Source organism: Spinacia oleracea, chromosome 4 (genome assembly GCF_020520425.1).
Source record: "Spinacia oleracea cultivar Varoflay chromosome 4, BTI_SOV_V1, whole genome shotgun sequence".
Taxonomy (NCBI): Eukaryota; Viridiplantae; Streptophyta; class Magnoliopsida; order Caryophyllales; family Amaranthaceae; genus Spinacia; species Spinacia oleracea.
The window spans coordinates 161,075,821-161,092,165 of NC_079490.1; the positions used below are offsets into that span (position 1 = coordinate 161,075,821).

Below are 16,345 nucleotides of genomic sequence, written 5' to 3' on the forward strand. Positions count from 1 at the left end.
CATTTATCAACTAAAAGTTCATTTCCAATTCCCTCAATCCCAATTCTACAGAATCCCAAATTTTAATCAATCCACACATTTTCGAGCGAGTTCCCTTCAATTCGAGATTTGTCCAAGTTCTTCAATCGAAAATTTGTTCAGGTAATTTGCGACTTGGCTTCTTCTCCGACGACATTTGTGATGAAATCTGTCTGGCCTTCTTTTTCTTAAGTTGTGATGAAATCTGCGAAGAATTGTCGATTTTAATTAGTGAGTATGCATTTCTTTTTAATGTTCTCTTTAATTATGTTAATTTGATTTTGATTGGTGAGATGTTCAGCTCGATCATCGACGGTGCAACACACTTGGCACGACTTCCTCGACCGGATCGATGTGTCGACCTTCCGCCGCTGAATTTGTCAAAACCATTAAAAGGTCTGATTTGTTGTTGTTAATTTTTTGTTTTTATTCCTATTTCCTCAAATTTTGGTAATTTTGATGTTAAACTTAGGTAATTGCAAGTTCTTAAGGTTTTCTTCAATTTGGTTCAAATCCCTAGAATTGAAACTAATTTGTTGCATAATCTTCTGTTTGATATTGAGTAATGAGTATTATGAAATGTGTTATCCTTTCTGCATTTGCAAACCCCTTTAATGTTTAGTGATTTGACAAGTTTTACTGGATAACTTTTGCTAAATATAAGACTTGATTTAGTTAACTTATATCGATCTTTTAGGTTTTAATTGGATGGCATCTAAGAGGATTTTGAAGTATCTCCAGGATAAACAGAAAGATTCTCCTACTTCCTGAATGTAAGTATAATTTGATTATTATCTTCTGGAATTGCATTTTAACTAACAACTAGAGTGTATCACCGTCTCGCTTCCTCGAGTGATGTATGATTTTAACTAACAACTAGAGTGTGAATCCAATACATTACAAAACACCAACGTCTTTCCAATTCACCAACGTTTTTCCAAGTTCTAATTATCCAGTCCTTTTACCCACTACTCCGCTAGTAGAAAAATAATTCATTTGTTACAGCGTATTGGCGGCGTTTTTTAGCATAGTCCTCAAATTAAATAGGGTATTAACATTTCGGGGTATATGAACATTTGTTAGCTGTGTCAATTTTGAAGAAAACGACTCAAACCAATTTCAAGATTTAGTTAGCGGCGTTACTTTTTACTTGTTTGATCGTTTCAAACAAGTTGCTAATTTGCTAAGTAGCTAATTTGTATATTTCAGCTCCATTTATGTGCCTCAAAGGAAAGTGTTTGTTTAAGTTGTATCTGATTCGTGCAGAGATGATGTGAGTATGATGATTTGTTATTTTCAGTTTTAATCATATATTTTCATCCTTTACTCTGGAAATGCGAAAAGATGGGAGTTAATTTTGTTTGTTGAATTTTTTGGATGCTTGTATACTTGGCACTGTTGGAGTGTAAGAGATATTGACGTATGCACTGTAACTACTATTATTGCAGCGTGTTTGCATTCAAGAATCGGAGGGTTTAAAAGACTTAAACCTAAGCAGAACAAAGGAGGTTCTGATGGTTCTTGAAGATGGGCAATTGAACAGCAAACCTGCAACTCAGCAATTGGAGAACTCTCACTGTTGCTTTTCTAAGGTTTGCTTGATTTTTCATACAATAGTCACAAAGTTTAGACTCGGCTATAGCTATCTATAAGTTCAAGTTTTGCTGCCAGATGAAGGAACCTGTTGTGGAGGATAGTTTAAATCACACAATGTTTTAAAGCTCTTTGCTTGTTGGTTGCTGCATATTCAGATACGTATACATATCAGTTGCTAGTTCATATAGAACTTAAATAATCCAAAACAAAAATGCATGTGTATTAGATATTCAATTTGGAGGTTCCTCTCCTTGTTTGATTAATAAAAAACTTGCTGAATGTGCCTTGTCACAACTTCTTCACTACATCTTTGCAGAAACTGTATTCTGTTGTGAGGAACAAGGACATGTTGAGAACTATTGTTAATCAGGCGTTGTTAATTTGTCACAACTTCTTCACTACTAATAAGGCCCCAGCAGGTCAAATAATGGGAACTGTTGTTTCACCTGGTATGGCCGCCACATTGGAGCTGAGGAACCCAGGGGTCACTGTGAAAGGGAATTAATCTCCTATTTCTTCTCCTCATGGAGTCGCATCTTCTGAAGCTTCGTTACAGGCACAGCCTGTTCAGGTATTAAACCTGTTATCTGTGGTGCTTTTTTTTTGGGTTTCCAAGTATTTTTGGACATCAACAGAGTTTTTTGATTTGTTTTTCTAATACTTGTTTCTTCTTAACCTAATCGGGAGAGGAAAAAACAATCTAATCGTGAATTCGCAGGAAGTTTGAGGTTGAGGAAACAAGTAATTTGATACTTTTAGTTGCCTGATGTAGATGAAACCAGCCATAAGCTTCACTTTAGATTAACTTTGTTTTCTGCCTGCCTTGCATATTAAAACGCAGGCTGAGACTGAGGAACTCGCCAGAAGAGTTGAATCCAAAAACTCCGTCCAGCATTAACGGTATTTATTAACTACTAATCACCCCTATATTTAAGTCATTGGTTGTTGGTTATAAAGTCGCTGCATATGCAGGGGAAATTGTAAAATTTGACAAGGAGATGAGAATGGCTTGGCTAATGTTGATCCCAAACGTAATCCCAATGGAAGCACCGGAAACTTATTATCAAGGGTCAACAATTCGGGTTCTGTTGGTAGAAAAAACTCAGATGAAGGTGCTGACATGTTTGCAAAAAGCGCAAAGTCGGGTGCCAAGTTCCATCAGTTACTAGACAACCGAAGGGGTGACGTTGTGGCAGCTCACTGAGGTGTGGACGTAGAAATCTGGGAAGTCATGAAGAAACAGGATGATCTTGTAATTTTGGCATCAACTTAACGTCCAAAATTACTGCTAACTGCCACATATTGGGAATTAGGAACATAAAAAATGTAATTGTTAGCTAAAGGTTTTTCTTAGTGGCAGAACTGATGTGTTTTAAAATAGAATTCAAGGTGCCGAGATTTGACTACTTAAGAAATATGTATATTGATGAGTTTTAGATATTTGGAAGAGGGGAGTCTTTGGGTTCCACCTTTGGTTTGTTCATGTATAACTACAATGGTGTATCGTCATTTTATCCTAAGTTTTAATTATATACTTACATAATTGTTATCTGCTATTGTAAAGTATGATCTTGTGTCTGAACTTTAATGTCTTTCAGTTACCACGATAACGGTTACAACTTTATGTTGAAAGATCCTAAAGAAAAAGAAACGGAGGAAGTATGATGTTAACGTTCTGTGCTATAACTCGAACTTTAATAGCGCTTACCTATTGGATGCTGCTAAATGGGACCATAGTGACAGCGCTTTTTAAAAGTGTTGTTATTCTTTTAACAGCGCTGCTAATTAATAGCGCTTTAAAAGCGCTGTCTTTAATTAAAAAAAGCGCTATTAAAAGCTTATTGTGGTGTAGTGGTCTGACTTACGCCGCACCAATATCCCTCATTTTTTAAGACCGTCGTTAAGTTCGGCCTCCCATTATGTGTCTTATGCAGGACACGATGGCGAGGACGAAAAAGACGGCAAATATAGCTGACTTATGACTGAGGGGTCAGCAGATGGACCCTTCTTTTTCGGGAGGGAGATCCATCAGAGCCGGCGGGTGAAGTAAGACGGACTCCTCCAGGCGAAGCTCAGGGCTCTCGTCAAGAAGTTAATTATTTTGATGAATTTTGGATGGAGGAGATGGAGGTGCTGGTCCGTCCAAACAACCCGCCTACTCATTCGAGGAGTCGGAGCAAGACGAGAACGATGGTGGGTTGGTAGGTGAAGTTGCTGAAGAAGAGGTGATGGAAGAGGAGCCGCAAGCTGCCGCAGCGGGTGTACAGGGAGAGAACTGCGAGCTTTCTGTGGATCAGATAGGGGCTGATCCAAAGTGGCTAAAATGGCTAGAGAGGCATGGAGAAAGTTATGCCGCGGGTATGAACACCGGTCCTGGGTATGAGATGAAGTTCCCTAAGAGCGAGGCGTCCACTATTTTTGACGTGGGCCCTGGTGAGTTCCCAGTGTACAGTGGGGCTTTTAAGAGTGGTTTGCGCTTTCCCGTCCATCCCTTCGTGGAGGAAGTGTTGGATCGGTTCGGCATTGGTCTCTGCCAACTGACTCCTAACTCGTGGACGAACGTACTAGGGTACGTGGCCAAGTGTGAGTTGTTGGGCTTAAGACCGTCTTTCAACGCTTTTCTGAGGTTGTTACAGTTTCAGAAGGTTAAGGGTGCCGAAGGTTGGTTCCAGCTGGCCAACAAGGCGGGGTATGCTACCACCTTTGATAAGCCGTCCAAGCATCATTTTTGGAGATTAAGATGGGTGGTGATGTGGGCTGCCGACGAGGACATGGAGCTGAAGTTCAGTCGCTGGCAGTTAGAGCCTCGATTCGCTGGAGGAATTGAGGAGCTGCCGGCATTAACGGCTCAAGAGTGGGACCAAATTGCCGTTCATTTTCAGACCGAGGCGGTGGCTGTGCCGGGCAAGAATTTGAACATCCCTAAATCCTGGCTCCCGTCATGCTCTCAATTTATGGATCCAGTGTTTATGTCGGCAGCTGGTCTAGATCATGGGTTGGACCAAGGTATCAGGGCCTTTCTGCTTAGTGATTTGGACATTTTTTTCTTTGCTAATACATAAATTTCTTTTGCAGCCGTTTCCATGTCTTAATTCCCTGCTCAAGAAAAAGGACAAATAAGTACCAAGGAATGGTTGACGCAGATTGTGGACCAGAAGTTGAAGGGGATTGTCGGCTGCACTCCGGTAAAGGTGAGTTTATTGTTTCGTCGGTTTGTTTGATCAGTTATGGCTCGGCATATTTTACTTTAACCGATTTTTGCAAAAGGGTGAGAAAGGTCCTGCCGGCCCCAAGCGCAAGGCCGAAGACAAGGCCGCTTCTACGGCTGGGAAGCGTCCTAGGGTGAAGGCAGGAATCAAGCGTCCGAAGAGAGAGGACGCAGCCGAGGGATCGGCCGACTCCCCAGTGGAAGTCATCCCCATGGCCGTGACTCCTTTAAGGCAGCATCCTGCGCCGGAAGGTTCGGCCAGGAGGGGGGACGGCAAGGGGAGTGCCGGTTCTAGCAAAAGGGTTCCTTCACCAACGCCCGTGGAGATCCTCGATGGTGCGGAGGAGCCGCCAACAGCTCAGGCGGCCCAGACTCCAGAGGCGCCTCGTCATCGGGTTAACGAGGACCCAGGTAAGTGTTAGAGGACTTTCGTACTTTGTTTTTCTTAAGTACTAGTGTGAGCTTACTATTTCTTTTCTTCAGCTTCTGGCAGGCAGACGGCGTTAGACGAGGAGATTCGCAACATTCCTCCGTCACGACATTTTTACTCATGGGATAAAGCTAAAATTATCTCGTCAGTGATTAAGGCTGTGCCGAAGGAGTATGTGGAGCAGTTTTCTCCAGCGGCAGATGCTCAGTTTGGGGCCATGCAGGCGGTCCTTTTGGATGTATGTGTTCGTCTTTTATTGTTCATTTTATGTCATTCAGTTTCTGTACTTAGCAGTTATTATTGTTCTAACTTATATTTTTCTCGTAGCTGCTCATCAAAGCCGAGGGCTTCAAGTGCTGGCGAGCTGACGTCACCAGTCAGCTTCAGCGGCAGGTGCATCGGGCTACCAACGCCGGCGACTATGCCATGGCGACGGTGGAGAAGGTTCGGCTGGAAATGCAAGAGACCATTGAGGCTCAAAGCTAAGAGCTGGCCGTCCTGAGGAGTGACAAAAAGCAGTGCTTAATCAAGATAAACGAAAAAGTACTTGCTATTGAAACTCTCAATGCCGAAGCCCTTTCTGCCCAATCGTTCCTCCAAGAAGCCGAAGCCAAGGTGAATGGCTAGCCTTGAGGAGATGATCTCGGCCTCTCAAGCTGAGGTTTCTCAGGCCAGGGCTGAGGCTAAGCTAGCTGCGGACGAGACGAGGGAGAGGACTCGCCGAGCTTGGGACGCTTGCATGGAGGACTTCTCTTTTGCCTGGTTTGAGCGGAAAATTGAGAAGCAGGGTGCCATCATTGCCGCCGAGCGACAAAGGTCTTCCTCCTCCCGTGTTCAAGGATTCTGACGCTGAGAGTGAGGAGGTGAACTCACCGGCCCAAGAGGAGGGAACTTCTGCTCTACCAGCCCAAAAACCTGCTGCCGACGGTCCAGATGGTGTGGACGTGTCGACCTCTGCCAACTCTGCCGCTGCTCAACCTGCTAGACCCTAACTCCACTTCTCCTCATCAAAACAAGTTTTTATGGCGCCGAAAGCGTCTGTAATGAATAATTTTTATTTCTGTTTGACGCCTAGGGCGTTTGTTTGGATAATTTTTTAATTGTTGTTGGATTTGGCGTTGTTTTGAGCGCAGACAAGTGGTGATTCGTCACCTTTTTATGTTCATCATTTTTATTTCGAGACTTTTAAATGCCTTCTCTGTTATTTGTGTATATTTTGTATGTTGACAGACGTCTACTCTTGTGCCCCAGAGCAGGCGTTTGTAAGTCTCTGAGCAGGACTCCCATGCCCAAGTTTATTTTAGTTGATTGATTGATTGACGCAAGTCAATCAATCAGTATGATTGCCGCTGAACTTGGGTATGGGGATCGTTGAGTGGCTTTTGGTGGCAGCATTTATAATAGCTCTTTTTTTAATAACACAAATATGTGATTAAAAGCGGGATTTGTTCATTAATCCGGTAAATAAATTTGATTTTTGTTAAGATAAGTGTGATAATTATCAAACAACTATGTGAACTATAAATTATGTGTATGTGTTTGTGACGTGTGTTATGAAATGATGAATTAATTTTTAAGTCATGAACTAAGTATAATTGATAAGGAAATGTCAAAAGAAAAATTTAGATAGAATATTTTATGAGAAATTGAAGAATTGAAAACAATATTGGGAATTCTGATATTGACATTTTGGGTAATGCGGTGATTCCCGAAAAACGCATTCAAGGACCTAGTTAATGAAATTAATTATAATGGGAACTATTTGGAGAATACATGTGACATATTAGGGTATTAATCAAGGTATTATATCCTCCTAATCACCCATTAAGTCAAGCTTAAACATAGATACTTCCAGCAGCATTCTGCAGCAGACCCATCTTGGGAAATGACCAAATTAACCCCCCTAAGATTGAGAAATTACAAAACTACCTACACCCAGCTTTTCTATAAATATAGAGAAACCTCTCATAGTTTTCTCCACCCCAGAAGAGTCCAGAAACCCTCTGCCTAGAGCTCTTCCCTCATCTCCTTCTGTCTCGCCAGTTCTGGCGTGTTCCAGGTGAGGATTCACCTCCAATTTTCGTCCCTTTTCCTTCTGAATTTTTGCATGAAACTTTAGGAATTTGTTGTTTACCTATTTGTGCAGATTGGGTAAGCAATCGGTTGTGGAAAAACCAAGGAAAATCAAGCCAACCGAAGCCAAACCCACCAGCTAAGGTAAATCTGCTAGGGCTGTAACTTGGGTTGAATTAGTACCTTATTCTTGGGATTTTTATTGTCAAATTATTATATTATGTTGGTATTGAACTAGGGAAAGTGTTAGTGAAGAAATCTCTGATTCGTGAGTTCATAGTTGAGGAGATATCACCCCACGATTAAGGTACACAAAACAACCATCATAAGCTTCTTTTTAAAAGCTATGCTATTTGATATTTATGAATGATTTTTGGGTGAAACGAATTGTGTGAATTACATGTTGTTCTTGGTGATGAAATATACTTGGTTTCCTGTTTATTAAGTTGTTTGAGTTGCTGGTCAAGTCGTGATTTGTAGGTAGTCCAGCAGAATCTGTCGAAACGAACCGTAGTTTCAATTGCAAAGTCTCTTGTGTGATTTTCTTTTATAAACTAAATCAGTTGAATCACAGAAATTTTGGTGTGGAAACTTTGTAGTCAAGACATTCATGTATTGACCTGTTCCCTTAGGGTTTAATTAGTTTTGAATAGAAAGGATTTAAATTTACACGAAAACCTCGAAAATTGCTCGTTTTCGCTTAAACTAAAAATCTTAAATTTCAAGCTCTTGTTTCGAAAAGAATTTGTGAATTTTGACAGCAATTATTTGAGAACGAGTTTTGAATGAAATATTCACTAACATTTGTGAGGGGGTCGAAAAAGCACGAGGCTAATGCGTGACCTTGTCCCTCGTGGGTGTGACGTTTCTTTTTGTCAAATCAAGTGTAATTGGATTTCCTGTGCGTTTACACCCAATTGACTAGTAATATAGGAGTCGCCATTCAGTTTTTAACGACAATGAGAAAAACTGACAAAACCCGGTTATCGTGACATAAAGGGAGTGCAATTATGTTTGACCACGACGGCCGTAGGTTCCCTTGTGATCCCTGGTGTGTGGATCTCTCAACATACACCCGCAAGGTAGAGATTGATGGTTCGGGGGACTGTAACTACCGAGAGGAGTACTCGCTCTTCGATAACTCCAGAGGCAGGATATCCTTACTAGCTCATCATAAATAATTGAAGGGACATGTGTTAACTATTAAACTAATCTGAGTTGATTTTAGCAATATGCAACATATAGTACTAGATCGAACGCGATTATCTGATTTAGATTGTTTTAAGGGACCTAGCATGATAATTCAATTTCCCAAAAATATCATATTTATTAGGCGTGATAGAACAATCAGATTTAGTTAGTTTAACAGTTCATAAAAAGGGCGAGGAAAGCAATTAAATCATGGAAAAGGGACACATTACGACGCACCCTTGAGAGGTGCGTCACGGTTCTCAGAAAACTAACCACTTTGACTTTGCTATTTCTCCTTTTATTTAACGAATCTCAAGTCATGGGACAGGATACGTTCTGTTAGATTTATGGATCGATTGCCACAGAACGCGTGATAAGTTTTGCAGCGTGAGGCTTAGGCTTAGGGGTTTAGAGTCAATACTCAGAATAATAATTGTGTGTTGTGTTTTTTTTCACGTCGAACTTAGGGCTATATTTATAGAAAAGTGTTCGTGGAAACATAGAATTGTAGAACTCTAATCCACGAGGAATTAGGAAAGAACACGTCCCAGGTATTATCGGCGCCCAGGGCTGGGCGTCAAAGATTTCGGCGCCCAGCTCTGGGCGTTGAAAATAGGATCCAGGCAATTTCAGCGCCCAGGGCTGGGCGTTGAGAATGATTTTTGGGCCGAGTTCTTTGTCAGATTTGGACTCTTAGAATCCGGAGTGTTTGAGACTTATCCGAGTCTTTTAGCGCGTATTAACTTTATGACGGAATGCGTCTGGGCCCGTTACGAACTCTAGGCTCGTTAGGATTTTATCTAATACGTAACTCTTATTTTCGAATCATATTAGGAATAGGATTCTCTCGCAACTTCTATCTCATTTAGGATTTATGTTGGAGTGCAACACCTAATTCTGACAGGTTTCTATCTTTTATGACTTGCCACTTTTAACAACTGCCCATTACGGCAGTTACTATTTTTAGCAGGTTTCCATAAATAGCAGGTTTCGGGTGAAATGAAAAGGGTGATTGAGATTCGTTATTTTATAGGAGATGTGTTGTCAAGTGGAGATTTATGTTCTCATCATCGAACCTTCCCTTTCGGGAATGGGGACAAAAGTAGGTGTCTACAGTTAGCCCCCACTTTGACTAAGTCTTGGAGTAAGACGATGGTCAAAGTATTAGACGGAGTGCGCCACACAAGTCATGGTGACCTGCTTTTGCGAGGGTCTCACGACCCCCCGAGTGATAAAATTTGACTTAAGGGTCATCACTTGAAGTGTCGACATATCCCTCACGTGTCATTGGGATTTGTCAATGGATAGTATAGAAACTCCCTCACCTTGTCATTGGAAGTATCTAAAGAAGCGTAGAAACTCCCTCACTTTGTCATTGGGAGTAGCTACAGATGTTTTCGAAATCAAAGCTATAAAGTGTAATTGGGCCTGGCCAAGCCTAACCACGAGGTAAAAATGTTTTTAAAGATTCTCATTTTCAGGGCTAGCTAAACGAGAAAACCCCCTTGTTTTTATGGGACGTAAAATGAAGGAAAATCCAGCACATCGTTCTTTTTTGGAAAAACAGAAAACCAATCCTTTAATTTTTGGAAAAAAGGAAAACCGAAAGAAGTTATCGCTGCAGCGACTAAGGACCTGCGCGGTTAGTGGCGCAGACCCCGCCGGCTAAAGATGGAGAGCCTATTTGTGTTTTGAAGATCTTACTTTTTTGAAAACTGAGGACCTGCGCGGCTAGTGACGCAGACCCCGCCCGCTGAAGGTGGGCGAGCCTTGTCTGCTGAGGGTGGACGCCCCGCTCGCTGGAGGTGAGCGAACCTGAATTCGTCTTTTTGATTTGGGATTCGCGTGCCGCGGTCTTGCCTGATTGAGGTGGACAAGTCCCTATTTCTTTGTTCATTGTGATTTCTTTTTGAGAATTTCTTTTTATTCATTCTTGCAGGAGCGAATTCTTTCGAGGGATGCTCGGATTTAGTTGCAACCTGAAGGTGGGTTGACAACGTGCTTAGACGGACCATTATCTCGTGGTCATCATCTTTCATGGTTTTGAGCTAGTCTTTACGGCTCAATTTTGCCACTACTCGGTCTTTGATCAGAGGACCATGTAGAAGTATCGACGGCGACCTTTATTCTGAGGTCGAAATCCGTTTTTTTCTTTTGAGATTATCCAAACATGGACTGTGTATAGCGTAGTCCGGGAACATGATTTTAACTTTGCACACTCTTTGTTGGAGTATATATTTTCTTTCGAGCCCCCAAGCACTCGGGCTTGACGGTCATTTCTTGCCAAAGGGGTTCCTTGGGGATACGCAATTTGTGATGTCCTTGATCATGTTTGGGATTGTACTCGTAAGTGCGAGCGATCTTTGTAGTGGTGTGCTACTCTTGACAAAGTCGTGAGGTGCGACTTTCAGTAAGGAAATCGGCAATTTTCGAGTCGAATGGATGCGGCAGGGCCCAATAGAAGTTAGGGCCTTTTTTTGAGCCTGGGTTCATTATCGGCGCCCAGGCCTGGGCGTTGAAATAATTCACACCCAGGTGGGGCGTTGAAAGTGTTGTTTGGGCTGGTCTTTTGATGACACAGTTGGCCTCTTGTTCATTCGTTTCTTTCACTTGGAAGTTCTACGTATTCTCTTCTCTTTTGTTTTTTTCTTTATTTTTAGAACGTGATGATTTTCTTGAGATGCCGTAGCCGATTGGTGGACTACGGTGCTTGTCGCTTTGGGGCGATTATTTAAAGGAACTGTTGCTCTTAAGGCGTACAGTTATTGCAATAGTTGGGCGAGTCTATATGGCCCGAGGAACATACCTTGAGGCGTATATTTTGATCGCTCGTATATTTTTTCTTTTGAACGCGTTCGTGAATGTTCGACGTATGTGAGAACGGGGGTTCATAGAATGGCCGTTGTGTGCGGTCCATTAATCAGTTTGCTTGAATCATTTTTTGAGCAATGACTGATTTTGAATAATTTGCTTAGAGGCTTGATAGGGTTCAGGCCCGCTCATGAAGTGGGCTCAAGCATCGTGCCCTCTCGATCGTTCAAACATTTGCTTCGAGATCTTTTATTTTTCTATGGTCGTTTCGTAGCTTGGAGCCCCCAAGTATGCATGTTGGGATGCTTCCTTTTGGCGTACAATTTTTGTAGGTTTTTTCGAGAAAGATGCCTTGGGGTTCCGCTCGTGTAGGTGCGAGCTATCCCTTTCGTGGTAGGTAATATTTTGCTACCTTTAATCCTTAATGTAGGATTCGTGTGGCTTGCATTTTGAATTTGGGCGATAAGTAGTCTTTGCCACCTGCTCTTGGTCGTGCCCGCATTAGCGCAATATGCTCACTCTTTTTTTTTTTTTTTTTTTAGACTTGTACCTTGGGATGGTTGAACTTATGGTGCGATGTAGGCTTTTGTAGCCTAACCGCATGTATTCACTAGTAGAAAAAACCCTTATTGCAGCGGGCTTTTAGACCCCTGTTGCAGCGTACATCGTATGCTGCAACTGGGGGGCCTGCAACAAGTCTGAACTTGTTGCAGCGTACAATGTTCGCTGCTAAAAGGGGTTTTTTTGCAGCGTACATATGTATGTACGCTGCAACAAGTGCCAAAAAATTGGCAAAAATTTGGACTTGTTGCAGCGTACATATATATGTACGCTGCAAAAGACTCAACTTTTTGCAGCGTACATTTATTTGTACGCTGCAACAAGTCTGGAATTTTGCGAAATTTTTTTCCCTTGTTGCAGCGTACAATATATATGTACGCTGCAACAAAGCACTTTTGGCGGGAAAATTCTAATTTTGTTTAGGGATACCTAGAGTGCCTTGCACCAAATATAGAAACCTGTCAAAACAATAATAGAATAACGCAACCTGTATAACAAATATAAAAACTACAACTGGAGTTTTGTATACTATATATCCCAAAACCAAAGTGCACATATTACATTTAAATATATGTTCCAATTTCAACATAAACATACATTTTAATATAAAATTTATTCTATAACAACTAAACCAACTCGATCAAGCGCGCTAAAGCCAATAATAAATACTTGCTGGTAAAAAACTTAGCCCATTGCTCACGAACCACATCAAATTCCTCGCATAAGGCGCAATCCTCGGAGTGTAGACCTTTATAAAAACAGAAATTTAAATTAAACATTAGATTAAATACAAATTAAATATCACATTTTAACATTCAAGAAACTAATGACAATGTCCTAATAGTCTAAAATGAGTCCTTAGGTTCTTTAGTTCAAAGTTGGGAGCGAAAATGTCATTTTAGCCTAAATATGACCTATAACGACCCAATGAGCCTATAGGTGCATAAATAGATTGGAACGAGTCTTAGATCATTAAAATTATGCATATTAAACATGTAATAAGTTTTAAATGAGTCATTAGGTTCTTTATTTTAAAGTTGGGAGCGAAAATGCCTTATTTTAGCCTAGATATGACCTATAACGATCAAACAAGCATTAAAGGGGTATAAGTAGATTAGAATAAGTCCTAGAAACTCAAAACTAAGCTTATTAATCATATAATAATTTAAAAATGAGTCCTTAGGTTCTTAAGTTCAAAGTTGGGAGCGAAAATGTCATTTTAGCCTAAATATGACCTAAAACGACACAATGAGCCTTAAATGGGCATAAATGGATTGGAATGAGTCTTAGAAAGTTAAAACTAGAATATAAAACATTTAGTAGGTTTAAAATGAGTCCTTAGGTTCTTTAGTTCATAGTTGGGAGCGAAAATGTCATTTTAGCCTAAATATGACCTACAACGACCTAATGAGCCTTAAAGGTGCATAAATAGATTGGAACGAGTCTTATAAAGTTAAAATTATGCATATTAAACATGTATTAAGTTTAAAATGAGTGCTTTGGTTCTTTATTTTAAAGTTAGGAGCGAAAATGCCTCATTTTAGCCTAAATATGACCTATAACTATCAAACAAGCATTAAATATGCATAAATAGATTAGAATAAGTCTTAGAAACTTAAAACTAAGCATATTAATCATATAATAAGTTTAAAATGAGTCATTAGGTTCTTAAGTTCAAAGTTGGGAGTGAAAATGGCACTTTAGCCTAAATATGACCTATAACGACACAATGAGCCTTAAATATGCATAAATGGATTGGAATGAGTTCTAGAAAGTCAAAACTAAGCATATAAAACATTTAGTAAGTTTAAAATGAGTCCTTAGGTTCTTTAGTTCAAAGTTGGGAGCGAAAATGTCATTTTAGCCTAAATATGACCTATAACGACCCAATGAGCCTTAAATGTGCATACATAGATTGGAATGAGTTTTAGATAGTTAAAACTATGCGTATTAAACATGTAATAAGTATAAAATAGTTCTTAGGTTATTTAGTTCAAAGTTGGGTGCGAAAAGGTTATTTTAGCCTAAATATGACCTATAACGACCCAATGAGCATTAAATGTGTATAAGTAGATTGGAATGAGTCTTGAAAACTTAAAGTTAAGCATATTAATCATGTAAAAGGTTTAAAAAATGAATCCTTAGGTTCTGTTGCTCAAATTTGGGAGGGAAAATGTCATTTTAGCCTAAATAAAACCTACAACGACCCAATGAGCCTTAAATGTGCATAAATAGATTAGAATGGGTCTTAGAAAGTTAAAACTATGCATATTAAACATGTAATAAGTATAAAATGAGTCATTAGGTTCTTTAGTTCAAAGTTGGGAGCGAAAATGTCATTTTAGCCTAAAATGCTTCATGCTTAGGAAAAGAAGTGAGAAATCACAACAGACGGGAAAAACTAACCCCCATTATATTACCCAAGCTAAATTACCTGACTCAATCCGGAATTACATGACTCTATTTTTAACCAAATCGAAAAAGTCCAAACCTGAAAATGATCATGACTATTAACCAAAATATAAGCTAACTAAAACTGACCCAAACAGAACAGAATGAATCTGCATCCGAATGTCGCACACTCACATGAACCGAACCAATCTTAACTACAAAAATCACACCCTCAATGTAACCCCAAACGAAAAGCACCCCTGCAGTTAAGAATAGTTAAAAATTTGACCTCATCCTTACAAACAGGAACTTCTTAAGTGCAGGCTCCTATTTGTACTGTATTTGTCCGCGCAATATTAGCAACAGGGCAGCATTCATGACATTGGTTAAGTAGTTTCTTAAATCTGCAAACTAATCAATATTAGTGTATAAGACTGTTAAAATATCTTACTATCTTGCGTACTTCATGGTTTTTTTGAGGGGCTAGATTGTTCTTTTACGAGTATAGTTAACAGAAGAACATTGAGGTACATACACTAGAAGAGAACAAATTTATGCATGTCATATTGCCATGATAGAATAACTAAAAGAAGTCCACCACTCTGATATGATCAATTACAGAATCTAGAATGATTGAGTTCTGCAATACTGTTAGATTTTTAGGAAGAAACTTTTAGCTGCAAGATTTTCTGTGCCTAATTTGAATTCTTTAATTCGATTTATGATCTGTCCCAGGCTGGTAATTTGCGTTATCAGCACAAATTCGGCATTTCTAACTTCTAACAAAAAGAAGTGTCTAGTTCTCAGAAACTTGAATAAGTAGTCAGACACAAGATCTAGAATGCATTACAAGGTTACTATATCCAGATACATGAATCGTCAAATCCTTTCATGATCTATCAATTTTTAATAAACCTTTTCCTATTTTTGGTTTCTAACAATCAGTAGAAAGCATCTCACATCCACTATGAAAGTTGTATAGTAATTCCATCAAGATGATGAAGAATAGCATGATATTTCTCTTTAGTTTGTAATGACAATGAACAAAAACAGAGAGAGTAGTGTGAAATTTTCAAGGATGGTCAGAAAGTAGATAGATCATACCTTCACTTTCTTTGAGTTAGGAATGATCTTTTACAATTTTGTTTTCTCCTTCTTCTGGCTTTTCTAAGGATTTCTGCAGTGTCTAGCTCCAATTCGTCCATAAAATTATTATCTGCATTTCGTGTGACATAAAACAGTGAACTTAGTGGTTATGAATCAGTTTCTGTTTGTAAGGAACGCAAACAACCAACTATGAAAGATAATGAACATACTGCACCATCAAATAATTGTTATTCTAATCTTATCAATTGATCAATATGTGCCATGAAATTCCAGATGACATAATTCCACAGCCGTCAAATGAGATTGCAATATCTAAATCAACTCCGGAATCGTCTGAAGACAGTTCAAGAATATTTACTAAGGTTGGCACACCTGAAAAACTTAGTATCCAGGATGAAGGAACTGGGACAAATTTTGAATTTCCTTCCCCATTTCCAACTGCAATTCTGAGGTCAGGCCTGATGGGAATATGGCCACTATCCTCTCAGACAAAAAAAAGTACACAAACATGTGGAACCTGATACACGAACATGTCCTGTCAAATGAAGCAACAACAGCTAGAAAGCAAGAAGTCAAAGTCGAGGAACAAGGTGATGACAATGACACAAACACATTCCAAACAATTAATGCTTCAGATTCAACCCAGAGTACTGAACTGAAGAAATCCAAGGTAGACGAAGATAATCAAAGTCGAGTCTTTGATCAGTCGGCTGCTATAATTCTGGTGAAGGAAGCAATCGATGCAATCCTACAATGTCACAAGCAGACATCTGACCAACGATCCAGTCAAGACCATGGTAGAGGTGTTGATAGTGCTAAAATACTTTGTAACACAACTGCTCTAGCTTCCATACAAGAAAACTCTGAAGGGGAGAGAGTGGAAAAGAAAAGAAATTCAGAACCAAAACAAATATGGCTGATACTAATCCAGTAATCCCTACTGATTCATCAAAACTAGA

The 16,345-nt window shown here is 39.8% G+C and overlaps 2 long non-coding RNA genes across 5 annotated transcripts; one reads left to right on the top strand and one right to left on the bottom strand.

Annotated features, from left to right (window-relative positions):
• Nucleotides 1-3,163, top strand: LOC110800163 (uncharacterized). Of its 4 annotated transcripts, none has more exons than XR_008931973.1 (7): nt 1-141; nt 320-414; nt 716-791; nt 1,467-1,610; nt 1,690-2,185; nt 2,456-2,514; nt 2,587-3,163. It is a non-coding gene; the product is annotated as an uncharacterized lncRNA (long non-coding RNA). The 4 variants fall into 4 exon arrangements; XR_002536554.2 differs by having other exon boundaries at nt 1,931-2,185; XR_002536556.2 differs by having other exon boundaries at nt 2,034-2,185.
• Nucleotides 3,164-12,414: 9,251 nt separating this feature from the next.
• Nucleotides 12,415-15,897, bottom strand: LOC130460150 (uncharacterized). Its single transcript, XR_008920095.1, has 3 exons — nt 15,759-15,897; nt 15,384-15,495; nt 12,415-12,636 (listed from the first exon to the last, which is right to left on the bottom strand). It is a non-coding gene; the product is annotated as an uncharacterized lncRNA (long non-coding RNA).
• Nucleotides 15,898-16,345: the final 448 nt, after the last annotated feature.